Raw genomic sequence first — 19247 nt, forward strand, 5'->3', positions numbered from 1 at the left:
ATGACTTGACCAAAACGGGTGAAAATCAGGAAAGAGCACAAAAGCATAATGGAAATGAATATAAAAGACAAAGGTGGACAAGATTGAAAAAATGGCATAGACCAAGACGGTGACTTCTACATCAACGAACGAACTAAGTATATGCAAGAACACTGGAAAAAAAAATTATCACAGTTATGCATATTAAAAGAGTTCTTATGTTAATAGTTAAATTATTTGCGATTGTCAACTATTTCTTCATTAGCTTTTAATGTTTAGATTAAATACAATAAATAATTTAAGGTTAACTCGAGCTCTTGCAAATTAATCGTCTCAGTTCTCGTCTAACGTGTTGACCAGTTCACCTTTACCTGTTGGGTATATGCTGTATGTGTACATCTTCATACGAGTGCAAAGTTAGGTACATACATACATACTTACATATGTATATGACCAAATGCTGCATCATTTCGGTTAGGCAGAAATACATTTGAAAGACCACATATTCAAATGCATACATGAATTTACACTAAAATGTAAATCGGTTTGTAGATTTGTTTATATTATGTAGACATACATACATACATACATATGTATATACATAAGAAGGAACATCTATGGTTTTTGTATTACTTCTAATATCCTCACTTTTCAATAACTATTATACTTTATCACATTTTCCTCGAATCGGTTAAAACGATCATATAATAATATGTATTACATATGTATGTATGTATGTACATACATTTTCTATGGATGGACATTGACTTACTAAAGTAAGCAATAGTGAAAACTAGATATGTACATATGTATGTATCTTCTTATTTATTAATGTCTGTGTGTTTATATTCGTGATGTTGTTGTTTCTGTTTACATTCGTTTCAATAATACAATACATTAAATAAAATTTTTGCAAATTATTCTCATCCGTCGATTACTTACATCTGTCTACATATGCATACATATGTATGTACATGCTTTAGATTTGAAATGTATATACATATGTACATGCACGTAGATATACATATGTATGGCCATGAAAAAATACGTTTCCCTTTAGAAGTACTTTAGTAGTTTACGTGAATATGTAAGGATCTCTATCCGTCAATCACATGTTTATACAAATACTGATTCGCTATAATATCCCTGTTTCACATATGTACGCACATGTATGTATATGCATAAATCTTTGGTTAAAATTTCTTTAGTGGAAATATGCTCACTTGAAGATTTTATATGGATCAGACCTACGCCTATATGTATATGTACATATTTATTTATTCGTGCATATACAATAGATCCACCTAAATTTACAAGTAGGTAGGTTTCTTGAAGAGCCTGGCTATGTAAATATGCATGTACGTACCCATTTGCATTGAAATGGCAAGAACACATTTAGCGTCTTCGCTGGACAGTGGCTTTTCATTCTGGCCAACTGGCAACTTACCGATGTTAACATCTCGTTCCTTTCCTTATTGCTTTAATAGAAACTCAAACCTGTTCAAAAATTCTGCACGGCTCTCTGTTTTGTTCTTGTGGTTATACTATGCAACTTAGTTGTTGTGATTTATCTGACTTTTGTTTTGCTCCCACTTTCGTATAGAGTCCTATTTGCTGCTATTCATAAAGATGTTCGCTCTCTTTGCGCTCTGAGGATATGCATAAGCATGTGGAAAGTAGCGTCTACATCCCTGATAGTGCAGTGCTTCTTCGGTTCAATCTTCGTTTACTGAATGCTTGCAGACGTCATTGGGATTTCAATTGATAATGCCGTGCATTTTTTTGCTGTTTCGTAAAATTGAACAGTTAGTTTGGTGACTGTTTAACGCATGTAACACCCAAATCAGAATATACATACATATCGCTCATTTGCTGCAAGACCGGCATAAATCAAAAAACGTGATTTTTGAGTTAATGATGCAAAATTGTTCGTTATATCATACATCATGCTGAGTGAACAATTCATATGAATACCTCTTATATGCTCCGCTTGAGAAGAGGTGTAAGGTTGGAGTCACCGTGTAAGGTTATAGTCAGTTGAAATCTTTAAACGCGTTTTCTGGAGAATCGATTTTTTTGACTTATGCCGGTCTTGCAGCAAATGAGCGATATGTATATACATACATATGTACATGGTGGGTTAATAAATTGGAAACGTATATGTACCTATGAATTGTATCTAATGAGAAGTATTCAAGACCCAAATTTTTGGCAAAGACATTTGAAAACCATGTTTAAAAATAATCTGCAAAGAAAAGCATAATTTTCATATTCGTGCAACATGTTGCTACAGAGTATAAAGCTTTGTTCAACTAATTATTAAATGATCACTTAAAACTAAATGAGTACTTCCTCGAATTACGACATTTCCTATGCATTTCTCGATGAAAATGGTCTTCCATTGTTTAATTACTCCATAATTGCTTTGTATTTCATGAGTTCTCCTTCCCTAGGGTCTCTTGACCTCTGCCCGAAGATGCTAAATTCGATTAACGTTAGGTGAGTGAGCCGACCAGCTCATAAATTCAAATTGAAACCGCAACAAGCCAAAATTAAAGTAAAGTATTCTCGCAACATGTTACTGCAGATTACACTTGTGGTCACCATTTAAAATTTAATAATTTAGTTTACTTATGCTTACTAAAAATATAAAAAAAAAATAAAATTGAAGAAAATTCCGAACGAACGAAAAAGCCCGAAAAATCATTTATGAAAGTATAAAGGTAAGCTTTGCGTGGCCACGAGTGCATACTAATTTTGATTACCTATTGTAACACCTGTCACATAACCCAGGATATTATGAGTTTGTAAAAAATTTTCACCTTGTCTTAGCTAGCCAACTTCATTATTCTATCTTATCCAGATCAGACTCGATTCTGACAAAGTCAAAATTTTTTCGGAAAATGTTTTATTTCATGCCCTAGATTTAATCTCCACAGAACTAGACAGTAACCAAGATATGTACATATATGAATGAGCTTACTGCCTTAAACACATATTTTTCAAATTTAAGTGTTTTTGCAAGACAGACAGGTGAATACGGGGAGTGGTTAATGGTTAAAATGTGTGGTCAGAAGCGTCCTTCGAATGTTGGATCCTGGACAATTTTTGGTCGTCAGTCAATTTGTGAAGGACAAACCGTGCACACATCTTAAGTAAGCCCAAATGTTCGGTCAAAATGCGAAAAATCGATATTTTAGAGATGTTCAATTCCGTTTCCATAAATTTCAATTATGATAATTCCGTCTGATTTTTGATGAATTCACGCACAGTTTCAATGGAATTTCCGGTGATCACGGATTTTGATTGGCCCACCTGTTGATCGTCATTTATATCCACACGACCACTTTGAAAACGTTGAAACCATTCGTGCGCTCTGCTACGGGATAGGCAATCATCGCCATAAACTTGTTTCATCAATTGAAACGTTTCGGTAAAAGTTTTATCAATTTTAAAACAAAATTTAATGTTGGCTCTTTAAAACGCAATAACTTCACTTTCAATCGATGAAATGTCATGAAATTCTCACTAAAAAGTCGATAAAGAAAGCAGATTCTAACCAGGGGGGCTGGATTCAAAAAATCCTGCTTACTTTGCAACGCTACTTGTACATATGTATGTATATGCAGATGGCTCTCGCTCTGCACATGACCATACATTTTGAAATCTTTGTCATGAAACAACGTCCGTAGGACACAAAGTTACGACAACCGTTGAGGTCATAAAAGTAATTCCAACATACCTACAGTGAAATGAATTCAAAAAAACATTGTTTATATTTTTTACTGTTTTAATAGAGTATAATAGTTTTGTTCACTTAACGTTTGTATGTATAACCTAAACCTAAACGAGATAGATATAAATGATCACGATGACGAGGCACCGCTTACTTTTTTGTAAAGTTCCGTATCTAGGGACAATTAATATTAAAACGAATAATGCCTTGAGTGTATGCCACATTTTGATCAAAAATTGTTCAAATCTAACGAGAACCGTTCAAGCCCTGTCTGTGCGTCAAAAATGGGTTGAATCATTCCTTCGCCCCCATATATGTACTTAATATAAATATTTTCGATCTTCCGGGTGACTTTATACCGCATATATCGGCTATTATGTGAGTTATCTCAATGAAAATGAGAGGGCGTGTTTTGCTCATGACAGTATATATTTGTGGTTAAAATTGATAAATTTGAACAAAAGCTAGCCCGAATATAACCAATATCAAGATTTTTGATAATCCTGCTGATTTGCTGTATATTATTATATTTATATTTTAGTATGTGGCATGCTAATAGTATGTGATATTGGGAAAAATAAATAAAATCGGGTCGATACTACTCCCACTTTCATACACTACATATAATGATTATCGTTTTTCTAACAAACCTAATGTGTTTGTCAGTGTATCAGTTATATAGAGTATATGTATAACGTTTGACGTTTTACACCTTAAAGTATTTCCTTAGCAGGAGTATATTGATTTATTTTAGTTTCGTTTTTGTTGAAAATAACATCTGCTATATCCCTTCTTTATTGCATATTAATATAGACTTAAAGACAACTATGTACATATGCAAACTGTATCCAATTAAAACAGGATGTTTTCTCTGAAACATTCTTTAACTGTCCAAAAAAAATTATTTGTTCATTCCGAAATGCACAATTGCAATGGATAAATTCTAGTATAAGTTACGTGAAGCAATTTTGAGCGAAAACGCAATTATATTGCCATATTTGTTAAAAAAAAAAGACAGTTAATAGTATAATAATTTCAAAGCAATGAAACTTTTGCTCGTAGCAAGTATAGAGAATTTAAAACAACAATCTTTCGCTCGCAATTATAACAAAGTCATTTGTTTTTCTGGATGCAGAAACACAGCACAGCCATTATCTACGAGTATTCAATGTTTACGATTCTATAAAGGACTAGCTGACCCCGCAGCCGTCATCTTGCGTGAAATTATGTAGTTTGAAATGAAAAGAAAGTTAAATTTATCATTTCATTTTTTATTCAATGTAACGCAGCTTTATAAACAACAAACTGCAATACTCAACATTGACATGAATTTTGAATGTGAATTAGACAACAGTGGCGAATATGGTACGATCCATGTGTTGTCAACTTCGATACTCACGCCTCTAAATTGAATGCTAAATGTTCTGCCATTGTCGTCTGGTGAGCAACGCCGATAGAGTGGATATCCATCATTTCTAGTTTGTGTTTCCGAAAGAAAAGTATGTGGAAGAATGTGTGCGTGCGGCAAACCTCTCTTTTGCCACTCAACAGAGTACATCTACCATCTAACAGCACCATATATGCGTTGCTTCAAGATAATGTCCATCGAAGCTGTTGAAAAGTCTTGCTATGACATCGTGACGATCGCTTTCTGATTGATCGCGGCCCTTAATACCGCACGTATAAGTATCATCGCATCCTGGGAGTATTCGTTCATGTGGCTTGGGCTGCTAATGTATGTTGATGCCAAAAAGAACGCCGACCGATATAAGCGCGACCTCTTCATGGCATCGTGACAAATTTCAAGCTGTAATTGATCACTTTGTGTGAAAAACACATAACATTTTCACGGAATAATTTTCAAAAATTTTTGAAGCAAACGCCAAATTTGAAAGATTTAAATAATTGAAAAAAAAAAAAAACAAAAAAATTGAATAAAAACATTTGTATGGAATAAATTAACTTTTTGGAATTGTTCAATTTTCCGACTTTTCCTGATGAAAGACATACAGGTTCTATATTTCTAAATCTTTCCCGATCCACGACGAACAACCTCTTAAAATTTCATCAATATTGGTTCAGGTGTTCTCTTAGCGTTACTAACGAACAAACATTTATTCGTTTGTATGAGAAAAAAAAGGGCTGTTTTCAGGGGGTTTCCGGCAATTATTCGAATTTTTTTCTCCGCAGAAACCATTCCTGAACCTCAACGAACATTATAAAAAAAGAATCATCAAATTTGGTTCAGTCGTATGAAAGTTATGAGCGTACATACATACATTTTGGCGATTCATTTTTATTTATATACATACATATCGTCACCTGAAATGCAAAATAACGTAACAACATTTTCAGAAATTTACAGCCGCATGAATGAACCACGAAATAAAATCGAACCTGAGTGAAACAAAATATTAATATTGGTTAAGACTGGTTTATATATGACCGCAGAACCAGAAAATGTTGAACATATGCAATATTATGTATATAATTTGAAGTAGTGAAGCGTAATCAATAAGACACTCAATTTCGATTTTTTTGATGATACGTTATTTTGCATTTCAGGTGACGATATGTACATACATAGATATGTATACAGACAAACAATAATTTTAATACATGTAGTGTAAGTTTTCACCAAACCAAACATAACAATTTCTCGATTTTAATATAAACGGCAATGCTACAAAAATATTGAAAATTCTTTACAATTAAATAATAAATAATAATTTTTTGTATATACATATATAAAATAAAAAAAATTTGCAAAATGGCTAACTCTCAAAATTTAATCAACCATCATTATTAAATAATAATCCTACACCAATTCAACCATCCACTTCTAATCCTGTTCCCCACTAATTTACCGAATTAAATTACTTAATAAAAAATTGTGACTTAAATTCTACAGATATAAGGATAAAACATATTTCAGTCCATCTTAAACAATAGTTCAAATCTTAACTTTATAGACCAGACAATAGACGAACGATATAGAAATGGTATGAGTGAAATGGACTTCTTGGAATTAAAGGGACAAAAAGTCTTCTCGAAGCTTTGTTTAAAACTCAAAAATCAGCATTTTAGAGCACAATATGACAATAATCAAAAACAAAAACAATTTCCGCAAAACCAGTTTTCAACCAAAATATACATATACGGACTTCAAACTAACAATTTTCTCAGACTAAATTTCATCTTTAATTTAGTTTTTCTTATTACCAGCTCTTTCAACTTTTCATGCAATACTTGAAAATAATAGTCTAAATTATCAGCAGTAATCCATACTACAGAAAATTTTATGATAATAGCAAATATATAATACTCCACCAAGAATTAATTCAATTAAAATCCGTAATCAACATACGCATTCTTCAGACAAATACAATATTAAACAACTTTTACAAAAACATAAAAGCTTATTTTCAGAACCCAATGAAATTAACTTATGTACTTATACTACGTTCGGACCGGCAATGAAAACATATTGAAAACACATTTGTGGGTTGTGGAATCTAAGTCGTTCGGACCGACAATATGTGTTTTCGATGAGTTTTCACTGACAATTCACAAATTTACTTGTTTGTTTACATTTTGAGCAACGAGAATGGTAAGTTTTGGCTTCTCCCCTATCACTCCCCAAATATCTCTTTTTGTATTTTTGGTTTTCCATTTTCCAACATAAATAGGAGGATTCTCTTGCTCTTGCACGATGTCACAAAATGCAAAAATCCTATACCGAAATATGCAAGGCAACAAATGTTTATAATTTATGTAGAAAATATAAAAATCTATTTAAAACTTACTTTCCTCAACAATTTACCGACGAAATATGTCTATATGTAAAATGACAGTAAAACAGGGTTGCAATTATATTTTTACGTGTCATTGCACGAAAATAAACAGGGGTTTTGATCTGACATATTTTGCAGCCATTGTAAATAATTTTCTCCGTGCATTTGTTGTTGTGCCGTTGCACGCAATTCGTGCATCGTGCAGGGGTTTTGCAAGAGCAAGAGAATATGGAATGTAAACAAATATCAAGTGACAATTTAGGGGTGGCAAAATAAGTCTTCCAATAAAATCGATTAAACTAGAGCAGGCACCGATTATAATGAGTGGAATGTAAGTTTTCAAGCAGTTTTTGACACATTTGACAGATTTTACATGGACGAAAACACAAGTTTAAGGGCAAAAACCAGTTTTTCCCAGAAAAACATGTTTTCATTGTCGGTCCGAACATAGTATTAGTAACAAAAATAACAAACTAAAGCGATGGAAATCTATCCTACAAGAATATAAATATTAAGCAAACCTGAGAAATCCAATATAGTAACAGATGCACTTTCTAGACCATTCCAAATAAATTTTTTATCAGTAGCCACCAATTCTGGTGACAGTTCTTTTCATAATTTTATTCTTTCGGTAGAATCCTCAATAAATATTTTCAAAAACCAAATTTACCTTGCCGAACATACCAATGACATATGTATAATAATTAAACTAAACTACTCTAAAGAAAATGTATCATCAATTTTAATAAGACGATTTAACCCTTGTATAGAAAATGGAATATTTACCTCAAAAGAAACAAAAGGCAGAATTCAAGAAATTTACCCAATACATTTTTGTAATAACAAAGTTAGATACACCCAACCAAAAGTAAAAGATTTAGAATCGAACGAACAGAACAGGTAAATAATATACTTATAGAACATAAAAGAGCTCACAGAATTGCTACAGAAAATAAAAAAACAAATTTTAGAAAAAATTTATTTTCCAAAAATGTTACAAAAAAACAAATCAATAGTTAAATAATGTACCATTTGCGCAGAAAATAAATACTACAAACACCCGTATAATCCGAAAATTCAAGCAACTTAAATTCAAAATTATCCAAGAAAAAATTGATTTAATATTATATTTAATTCTTCGCAATAAAAATACAAATGCATTTAAAACCTGTCACACTGGACAAACCATTTACATAAATCTAATACAAAATACGCCAATAAATTATCTTCTAGATATAAAAAATAAATAATTAAAGAAAATCATAATTCAAAAGTTTTAACCAAAACCGGCAAATAGCTTTATAAAAAGATATAAAAAAATGATAATCAGTTATAATTAATTAATAATTAATTTGTACTTTTGTTACAATAACAATGGAAAAAATTATAACTCACATACTTTATTCCATTACAATAAACAAAAAATTAGAAAAAAATGATTCGATTTTATACGTACCGGCGGAATTGAATTTCTGTCCATAGTCAAAAACAAAAATTAACAATGTTTTAAAGAAAATAATAATCCACATATTATTATAAACAAATCGATGAATAAATAATAAAATATATATGTTGTATTAATTAATATAACAAATACATTAACAGATAGCTGAAAAAAATTATAAATAAATGAAGTACATGAATAAAACAGGTCCTAACATCAACTCGGACCACTATCTATTTGCAGCCAAGATTCGCACCCGCCTCTGTGCAGCAAAAAATGCACGTCAACAAACACATGTGAGGTTCGACGTCGAGAAGCTGCAGACCGCCGAACGATTTTCTACTCGGCTTGCACTCCTGATCTCTGAGAGCACTCGTCAACTCCTCGGTATAAGGGAACTGTGGGACGGCATTTCAAACTCCTTATGTACAGCTGCAACCGAAACCATTAGTTTTCGGAAAATACAAAAGAACAGCTGGTACAAAGAGTAGTGCCGCGTCGCAGAGGAGAAAAACAGACTGTTTACCTGGCAAATTTACGATCGATCACAATAGGTGCGGGATGGGATATATACCGACAGTTGAAGAGGGATGTATTTGTAGGCAGAAAAAGAAAGAGGCCGAAATGCGTGAGTATGAAGAGCTTGACAAGCTGGCCGAAAGGGATAATGCTCGAAAATTCTACAAAAAAATTTTATCGTCGCATTTTTCAAGATGCAAGATTTCAAGATCGGAGCATACTCTTGTAGAAACCCCAGCGGTAATCTAGTAACCGAAGCCCAGAGCATACTAAAATTATGAAGGGAACACTTCTCTAGACTGCTCAATGGCAGTGAATGCATAATGCGATGAAAAGGAGCATGCATCAGCTTCTGCCTGCATGGTCGGATGAAAGCATGCCGAACGAATGAAATTTAAGTGAGCTATGTCCAATCCACAAACAGGGAGACCCCACAATCTGCGCCAACATCGCGTATAAGGTCCTATCGAGCGTATTGTATGAAAGATTAAAGTCTACCGTCAACAAACTGATTGGGCCTTATCAGTGTGGCTTTAGACCTGACAAATCGACAACTGACCAGATATTCACCATGCGCCAAATCTTGGAACAATCCCGTGAAAATAGAATCGACACCCACCAGCTATTTTTCGATTTCAAAGCTGCCTTTAACAACACGAAAAGGAGCTGCGTTCAGACAAGGCGACTCCCTTTCGTGCGACTTCTGGTGAAAATAATTCGAGCTACAAAACTTTTTGAGCAGGTGCAATCGGCTATAAGAGTGTACAGCTGGTATCGTATGCTATTGATATTGACATCATTGGCCTTAAAACCGTGCCGTTAGTTCTGCTTTCACCAAAGTGGATAAAGCAGTGAAGCAAATGGGTCTGTTGGTGAACGAGGGCAAGACGAAATATCTCCTGTCATCAAACAAACAGTCGTTGCATTGGCGACTAGGCACCAACATCACTGTTGACAGTAATAACTTCGAAGTTGTAGATAATTTGGTCTATTTAGGAACGAGCATCAGCACCAACAACAACGTCAGCCTCAAAATCCAACGCAGGATATCTCTTGCCAACAGGTACTACTTCGGCCTAAGTAGACAATTGAGAAGTAAAGTCATCTCTCTATGAACAAAATCAAAACTCTATAAGTCACTCATTATTCCCGTCCTGCTGTATGGTGCAGAAGCATGGACGATGTCAATAACTGATTAGTCGAGAAAAAGTTCTGCGAAAGTTTATGGTCCTTTGCGCGTTGCCCACGTCGAATATCGCATTCGATAGAACGATGAGATGTAAAAGATATACGGCGTCATTAACATAGTTCAGCGAAAAAAAAAGACAGCGGCTACGCTGGTTATAGTAGGGGAGCCTGAAGCGTCATGGAGACTTACTAGATTGTCAAGATAACATTAAAAAAAAAGAAAGTCTAGGTGAAGTTTTTCATTTTAGTGGGGAGAAGAGCAGGTAATTATTTTCACAAATGTAAAAAAAAACAGTCACATAAAAATACTCAAGCGCGTCAGTCATTTATGGAATATACGCGCATTGTATTTCTGATAGTCGATATATATTAATCTAACAATCAATTCAAAGTTGAAGGCCGTAATGAGAGCTTAAAAAAAAAAAAAATAAGTTACTCGAGTGCGTCAGATTTTCTAAGCGATGTTTATAAACCTCTAAAAAGTGTACCATTTAAATTTCTGACAATTTCGACGTGGACAAAAGTCATTTATTGATTTTAAAACTTGTAAAAAAAAAGATGACCTTGAGATACTCGAGCGCGTCAGATTTTTATGCAGGGGGATGAACTTGATGTCAGAGTCTTCCCAAAAGATAATCTGACAATTATATAGAGGCATGTCGTTAATCTGACGATTTAAAATATATATATATATATATATACGTATATATGTTTATTTATTTATTTATAATATAATATTTACATATTCTCATATATTTTTTAAATAGAATTATTGAAACGTTAATATAATCAGAACATTTTTTTTATTATAAGAATTGAAAGGAATCCTTTTTTTTCAACATCACAATTTAATACAATGTAATAAATAATCTATTACATTAACACTTACTCGTCTATTGTATCAACAGCCCCTATTATGAAAGTGCTATGAGTAGATATCTCTACTAACAACAACCACGCTATGGTGATCAGTACACTTGACCTTTTGTCGACGATTTTACCTGTATCGCCCCACGGAAACTGTCAGATTATATGATTTTCGTGATTCTGACAGAATTACCTTTAAAATGAAAAAAAAAAATCTATCGCGCTCGAGTATTTCAAGGTGACGTTTTTTTTACAGATTTCTCACCCTGCTATTTCTCTAAGCCACCCTCAAACTGTCAGAATATTGAAATATACACTCGCCTTCATGCATTTAATTTACCATCCTTAATCTTACGCGCTCGAGTTTCCCAAAGGATCGGTTTCCATGCCAGTAAGTAAGAAGAAGAATATTATTTTTAAACATACATATGTAGAATTCAAATTAGAAATTATAAAACGATAATTAATTAATACGGCATATGTGAAGGTCTTATAAGAACATATATACTTGTAGCATTTAGTATATAATTAAAGTTTAACAGTAAATACCACATATTTAATAAATTAAGACTACTCTACATAGTAACGGGTGATTTTTTTGAGGTTAGGATTTTCATGCATTAGTATTTGACAGATCACGTGGGATTTCAGACATGGTGTCAAAGAGAAAGATGCTCAGTATGCTTTGACATTTCATCATGAATAGACTTACTAACGAGCAACGCTTGCAAATCATTGAATTTTATTACCAAAATCAGTGTTCGGTTCGAAATGTGTTATTATCGACAAATTTTGTTCAGCGATGAGGCTCATTTCTGGTTGAATGGCTACGTAAATAAGCAAAATTGCCGCATTTGGGGTGAAGAGCAACCAGAAGCCGTTCAAGAACTGCCCATGCATCCCGAAAAATGCACTGTTTGGTGTGGTTTGTACGCTGGTGGAATCATTGGACCGTATTTTTTCAAAGATGCTGTTGGACGCAACGTTACGGTGAATGGCGATCGCTATCGTTCGATGCTAACAAACTTTTTGTTGCCAAAAATGGAATAACTGAACTTGGTTGACATGTGGTTTCAACAAGATGGCGCTACATGCCACACAGCTCGCGATTCTATGGCCATTTTGAGGGAAAACTTCGGACAACAATTCATCTCAAGAAATGGACCCGTAAGTTGGCCACCAAGATCATGCGATTTAACGCCTTTAGACTATTTTTTGTGGGGCTACGTCAAGTCTAAAGTCTACAGAAATAAGCCAGCAACTATTCCAGCTTTGGAAGACAACATTTCCGAAGAAATTCGGGCTATTCCGGCCGAAATGCTCGAAAAAGTTGCCCAAAATTGGACTTTCCGAATGGACCACCTAAGACGCAGCCGCGGTCAACATTTAAATGAAATTATCTTCAAAAAGTAAATGTCATGAACCAATCTAACGTTTCAAATAAAGAACCGATGAGATTTTGCAAATTTTATGCGTTTTTTTTAAAAAAAAGTTATCAAGCTCTTAAAAAATCACCCTTTATAAAAGTAAACGGAATATTGTACAACTCCAGTATAATATTAAAAAAATATCTCGAATTAGAAGAGACATTGTTAATAAAATCTATAAAGATATTTCAAAAAAATTAAAACTATACATTTAAATATAATATATGATAATAAGAATAATGTACTTTTTTATATAAATACAATGTAAAGTTTTTAAATTACAATTGGAATACTATTAATGAAATTAGTACTAATAATCGAAACCAAATCAAATGAAATTGGTATTTAAAATGTTTAATATCTTATTTAAGGGCGTCGAATGAGGACGTTGGAATTTACCAAAAAGCCCAAAAAAGCTATTCCAATCTAAACATAACAATTTCCTGAATTTGATATAATTGGCAATACTACTATTCACCTGTTGGTAAAAGTGCTGACCAATTGTTTTGTATTTCTGTACAACGAAATGTTAACCGTTTCCTATAAAAACAAGTAAGGAAGGGCTAAGTTCGGGTGTCACCGAACATTTTATACTCTCGCATGATAAAGTGATAATCGAGATTTCATTATCCGTCATTTACATATTTTTTTATTTTGCTGTAAAATTAATTAGAAATAAATTCTGAGAGATTTACCGATATTTTCGGTGAAAAATTAGGTGGTTAGGTTATGCACTGAGTTCTTCGTGTTCGATATCAGGGACCTTGAAAAGTTATAGCCCGATCACGACAATTTTTCCACAAGGGATACCTCAGCTCAAATACCGTATTTGTGTAAAGTTTTATTCCGCTATCATCATTGGTTCCTAATGTATATATTATACAGAGAAGGCATCAGATGGAATTCAAAATAGCGTTATATTGGAAGAAGGCGTGGTTGTGAACCGATTTTGCCCATATTTCGTACATGTCATCAGGGTGTTAAAAAAATATTATGCACCGAATTTCATTGAAATCGGTCGGTCGAGAACTTCCTGAGGTCCATAAGTGGGCGACACTACGCCCATTTTCAAATTTAAAAAAAAAGCCTGGGTGCAGCTTCCTTCTGCCATTTCTTCTGTATAATTTAGTATTTCTGACGTTTTTGTTAGTCGGTTAACGCACTTTTAGTGATTTTCAACATAACCTTTGTATAGGAGGTGGGCGTGGATTTTATCCGATTTCTTCCATTTTTGAACTGTATATGGAAATGCCTGAAGGAAATAACTCTATAGAGTTTGGTTGACATAACTATAGTAGTTTTCGAGATATGTACAAAAAACTTAGTAGGGGGCGGGGCCACGCCCACTTTTCCAAAAAAATTACGTCCAAATATGCCCCTCCCTAATGCGATCCTTTGTGCCAAATTTTACTTTAATATCTTTATTTATGGCTTAGTTATGACACTTTATAAGTTTTCGGTTTCCGCCATTTTGTGGGCGTGGCAGTGGGCCGATTTTGCCCATCTTCGAACTTAATCTTCTTATGGAGCCAAGAAATACGTGTACCAAGTTTCATCATGATATCTCAATTTTTACTCAAGTTACAGCTTGCACGGACGGACAGACGGACGGACGGACAGACAGACATCCGGATTTCAACTCTACTCGTCACCCTGATCACTTTGGTATACATAACCCTATATCTGACTCTTTTAGTTTTAGGACTTACAAACAACCGTTATGTGAACAAACTCTCCTTAGCAGCTTTGTTGCGAGAGTGTGCTTAGAACAGATTGAAGATTGAACTTGAAAATGGGCGTGGCGTCGCCCACTTGTGGACCAAAAACCATATCTCAGGAACTACTAATTTAATTAATTTTACAGCAAAATAAAAAAAATATGTAAACGACGGATAATGAAATCTCGATTATCACTTTATCATGCGAGAGTATAAAATGTTAGGTGACACCCGAACTTAGCCCTTCCTTACTTGTTTTACTTAATATTTATATAAATTCATAGATTTTCGATTTATGCAGCCCAATCGAAAAATCGAAATTCTTCAAAAGAGTCAATTTTCAATAATCAATTACTTGAAAATGAACAAAAGGATAGCCAGCCGACATTGTCACAAGATGTAGATACATAGAAATTTTGTTAACTTCGTTACCAAGCGCAGAATTCAGCGTCAATATGTATGTATGTACATATGTATCTGATCTCGTATGTATGGAGGAGTTTATGTTTCATTTCTTTTGAGAAATACTGATGTTTTTTACCGCCAACTCGGTGAATGGACGCGATACATAATTCAGGGATAATCTTTACTAACACAACGATTTTCGAACTTCCAGGTGATTTTATATCTCATATAACATCCAACATGCGAGTTATATATGTATATGAAAATAACCCATATAACAAACACATAACATCCGGGTGACTTTATTCCATACGATTGGTGAAGGCACCTTAAAGAACCTCTGAGAGTATTTTGTTAGTACTATGTGACATATAATATTAATAGCGTAGTATTGAGAAAAAATATCAAATCGGGTCGATATTACCCCGACTCCCATATACTACATATGTACTACTGTGATTAAATTAATTTTGTCCATTTCATCTCTTTCAAAGTAATTCCCTCCCGCTGCAATACACTTATGCCAACGAATTTTCCAGTCATCATAGCACTTGGGAAAATCCTCCGTCGTGACGGCCATCACAGCCTTCTTCGATTCAGTTTTTATATCCTCAATTGAGTCAAAATGGTTTTCACGGAGTGGTCATGTAAATTTGCTAAATAGCCAGAAGTTACACGAAGGTAAATCAGGCGAAGCGGTGGTTGCGAATAACCAATGAAGTATGAGATTTTTTTTGTTCAATATTTCTTTATTTATTGGATTTGCTTAGTAAAGCCTAGCAATAAGTATTCAAATCTTAAATCTATTTAAAACTAAAGAAGCTCAATAATGTGGTTGAACGTTGCTCTCTAGTAGGCTGGTAGATCACTTCTTTTTAAACGTGTTTGATTGCAGGAAATTGCCAGGGCATTTGCCAATGGGTTTGGATGGTCGCGAAGTTTAGAAATATCCATATTTAATTCTGCTGTCCTCTATCTCCTTCTTAACAATATGAATATCTAGATCTTTATGAACGTTTTCATTACGCATGTACTATGGTGCACCCGTGATTGCTCTAAGCATTTTAGATTGGAACCTTTGTATTACATCAATGTTGTTTGCACAGGTCATACCCCACAATTGAATGCCATACATCGAAATCGGTTTTAAGATTGCATTGTATAACAGGACTTTGTTGTCTAGACTAAGTTTAGAATTTTTGTTTAAAAGCCAATTTAAATTTGCTGCTCTTAACATCATGCAAGTTATTTTACTCACTATATGTTTTCGCCTTCGATTCAGGCGAATCCCAAGTTAAGCTACTTCATTCGCTTGGGGTACTATAACATAACATTGTTTATTCTAACTGTCCGACACTTTTCTGGTATTAGCGAGAATGTAACATGTTTGCATTTTTGCTCATTAATATTTATACGCCAGTTCGCTACCCATTCTTCGACAAAAGTTAAGGCCTGCTTTAATGCTCTTGATGCTCTGATGGAGCATATGTTGTGGCTTACTAGAGCTGTGTCATCCGCGAAAGTGTATGTCAATACGTTAGTAGTTATTGGAATGTCTGATGTATATATTATGTACAGAGTTAGACCTAGAACGCTACCCTGAGGTACACCAGCTCTAATTACTCGTTCTTATGTTTTGAAGTCTGCTACTTTAACTGTAAATTTCCTGGTTCTTAAATATGACTCCAAAGTTTTATGCAATTCATAAGGTAAAACGTTTTTGATTTTCCATAAAAGGCCTTCATGTCTGAGCTACATCTAGAAAAATAACTGAACAGTACTCTCTGCGCTCGAATGCTTTCCTGATTTCGTTAGTAATTCTATTTATTTGCTCTATAGTGCCATGTTTCCCTCGCTGTGATCCTAGGAGTTGTTGAGTATAAAATATCCGGTTGCATTCGAGCTAAACCCTTCAATTTTTTTTTATAGGACTTTGTATCGCGGTGTGCAAATAGGCTAAGCGCAAATAAAAAAATATACGTACTGGGGCTTTACCTCATATATTGTTTTTCAGATGATGCACACAAAATATATGGATTGCCCAATATATAATATATAAAGTCAGGCGGATGTTTGAAAATCTGCATATTATTTATATATGTATGTACATAGTATGTATATGGAACCAGGGAGAATATTGGGGAAGTGCATGCTGTCATCACACAAATAGTCTCTCAGAATTTTAACACCAGACCTCACAGATTGACCAGTATGATCGAAAAAAAATCACCACGGTATGGTCTGGGGTCCAAATACTCTTATTTGGTGCCTCGAACCTTGAAAAGTTATAGTCCGATTTCGACCATTGAGAGACTATTTGTGCAAAGTTATATTCTGAAAACTTCGTTGATGTTTGAATAGACCGTGAATATTTTTAATTCTTATCTTAATTATAACCATATAAATCTTAACCGACATACATATACTTACCGAATATCGCTTATACCTAAATTTTGTACTCTGCTTCTAGTTCAGGTCAGGGAGTACTGTTACTGTATGGATGCACCAGGCACCACTATATTTAAGTATTTGTGTGAAAAGTTTATAATTTTTCGTTTTTGTTTTTGAGGAAGTCTGAAAACCATTTTTCGGTAACATCTTACTTGCAGCAAGCAGTCCAACATTTTTTATTTTACATTATTTTTACTCTACAAAAACTGTGTCGGTAATGTCTATTGAGTTACGTCGTTCCTGTAGAAGACTTCCTGGAAGTCCTCCACAAAAAGATGTTTAACGGTGAGGAAGATATCTCTGATCCAAATTATCTGAAAGAAACAACCAAAAGGATTAAGTTTAGGATAGATAAATAAAGGTAATGATCGAAGAAATAGTCAAAGTTTTGATTCTATACAAAATGGCGGCTTCACAAATATGCAAATTTTTTCAAAACTAGAAGTGAATATAACCCCATAAAGCGATCACGTCGCATGCTATTGTATACTAATTCGTTTCTCATATTTCTCATTCTGGTTGCACCTTTATAACTTCTGATTAGGAGAATACCCATGGGGACTCAAATTACTGAAGTCTTTAAAATATCCTTGCGGAAAAAATGGAATAGAAACGGAAGATTCGTCGTTTATCCAAAAGAGAGCATTATTAGCTATTTGTAATGGAAGCTGAAAGTGTAGGTGTTACCTTCCTAAGGCTAGCTGTGCTGTATGTACGTTGGGTTATAGGTACAATGTTTACAATGGTTAACTACTTAACTGGCCTATGCCAGCCTGAATGAATAACGATTATAATCGTCATTAATAATGATCAGTTAGTTTCGGAAGTTATTATTATAGCCTTGCAACATATTGCTACAGAGAATAATAGTTTTGTTCACCTAACGGTTCTTTCGTCACCTAAATCTAATCGAGATAGATAGGGAGCTGTATCTCTATATATAGTATATATAAAGTAATGCAACTTTTCAAATGTTTAAGCCTGTTCGCATTATTTAGTAGATGGTTTATGTGAAGTTTGCACAAAATCGGTTAAGCAGTTCTTCATTTATCATTTGTTTTGTAACCAATGAATTCAATATACATACATATGTATTAAGGTGGGTCAAAAATTAGTTTATATTTTATTTTTCGTAGTTACCATGAAAATCTCATTCAACATGACTAAAAACAAGTCCTGGTAAAATCTGAGCTCTTTATATTAATATTAAGAGGTGCCTCATCGACATTTTCGATTTCCCATATAAATTACATGAAAAAAAAATCTTTTTTTTTGTGGTGATTATTGTGCGGAGGTTTTAATGTGCACGCGATGGCGGCCAGTAGGGATGGTAAACTCGATTCCGATACTACTCGAGAATCGAGTTTTCTCGATGTTGAATGAGATTTTCATGGTAACTACGAAAAATAAAATATAAACTAATTTTTGGCCCACCTTAATATGTATGTTAATAGGAATTTTTGTGGCAAATTGAAACTTCTTAAGATGGGGATTGTACTGTCAAATTGTTATTGTTCATCATAGTTATTTCATTTCGGATGTGCTTTCATTAAAGAAAATTGTCAGCGATAATTATTGCTTTGTGTTTATATTTTTAAACATATTGTTGAGAGCATTCATACAAACGGTGAAAATTAAACTGTTCATATGTATACTATGTATACTATTTCAAATAACGGTATGTTTAGAGCAGTTGAAGTGAAATATATGAATGCATGT

General features: G+C 33.8%; 1 protein-coding gene and 1 long non-coding RNA gene across 2 annotated transcripts in view; one reads left to right on the forward strand and one right to left on the reverse strand.

Annotated features, from left to right (window-relative positions):
- The window catches only part of LOC105221823 (coiled-coil domain-containing protein lobo), a 481480-nt gene that overhangs the window by 169425 nt on the left and 292808 nt on the right, over positions 1-19247 (forward strand). The window lies entirely within an intron of this gene.
- LOC125776828 (uncharacterized) overlaps positions 1-19247 on the reverse strand; it is a 226253-nt gene that overhangs the window by 152379 nt on the left and 54627 nt on the right. The gene's annotated exons all lie outside the window — the stretch shown is intronic.

The sequence above is a fragment of the Bactrocera dorsalis genome, chromosome 2 (genome assembly GCF_023373825.1).
Source record: "Bactrocera dorsalis isolate Fly_Bdor chromosome 2, ASM2337382v1, whole genome shotgun sequence".
NCBI classification, from domain to species: Eukaryota; Metazoa; Arthropoda; class Insecta; order Diptera; family Tephritidae; genus Bactrocera; species Bactrocera dorsalis.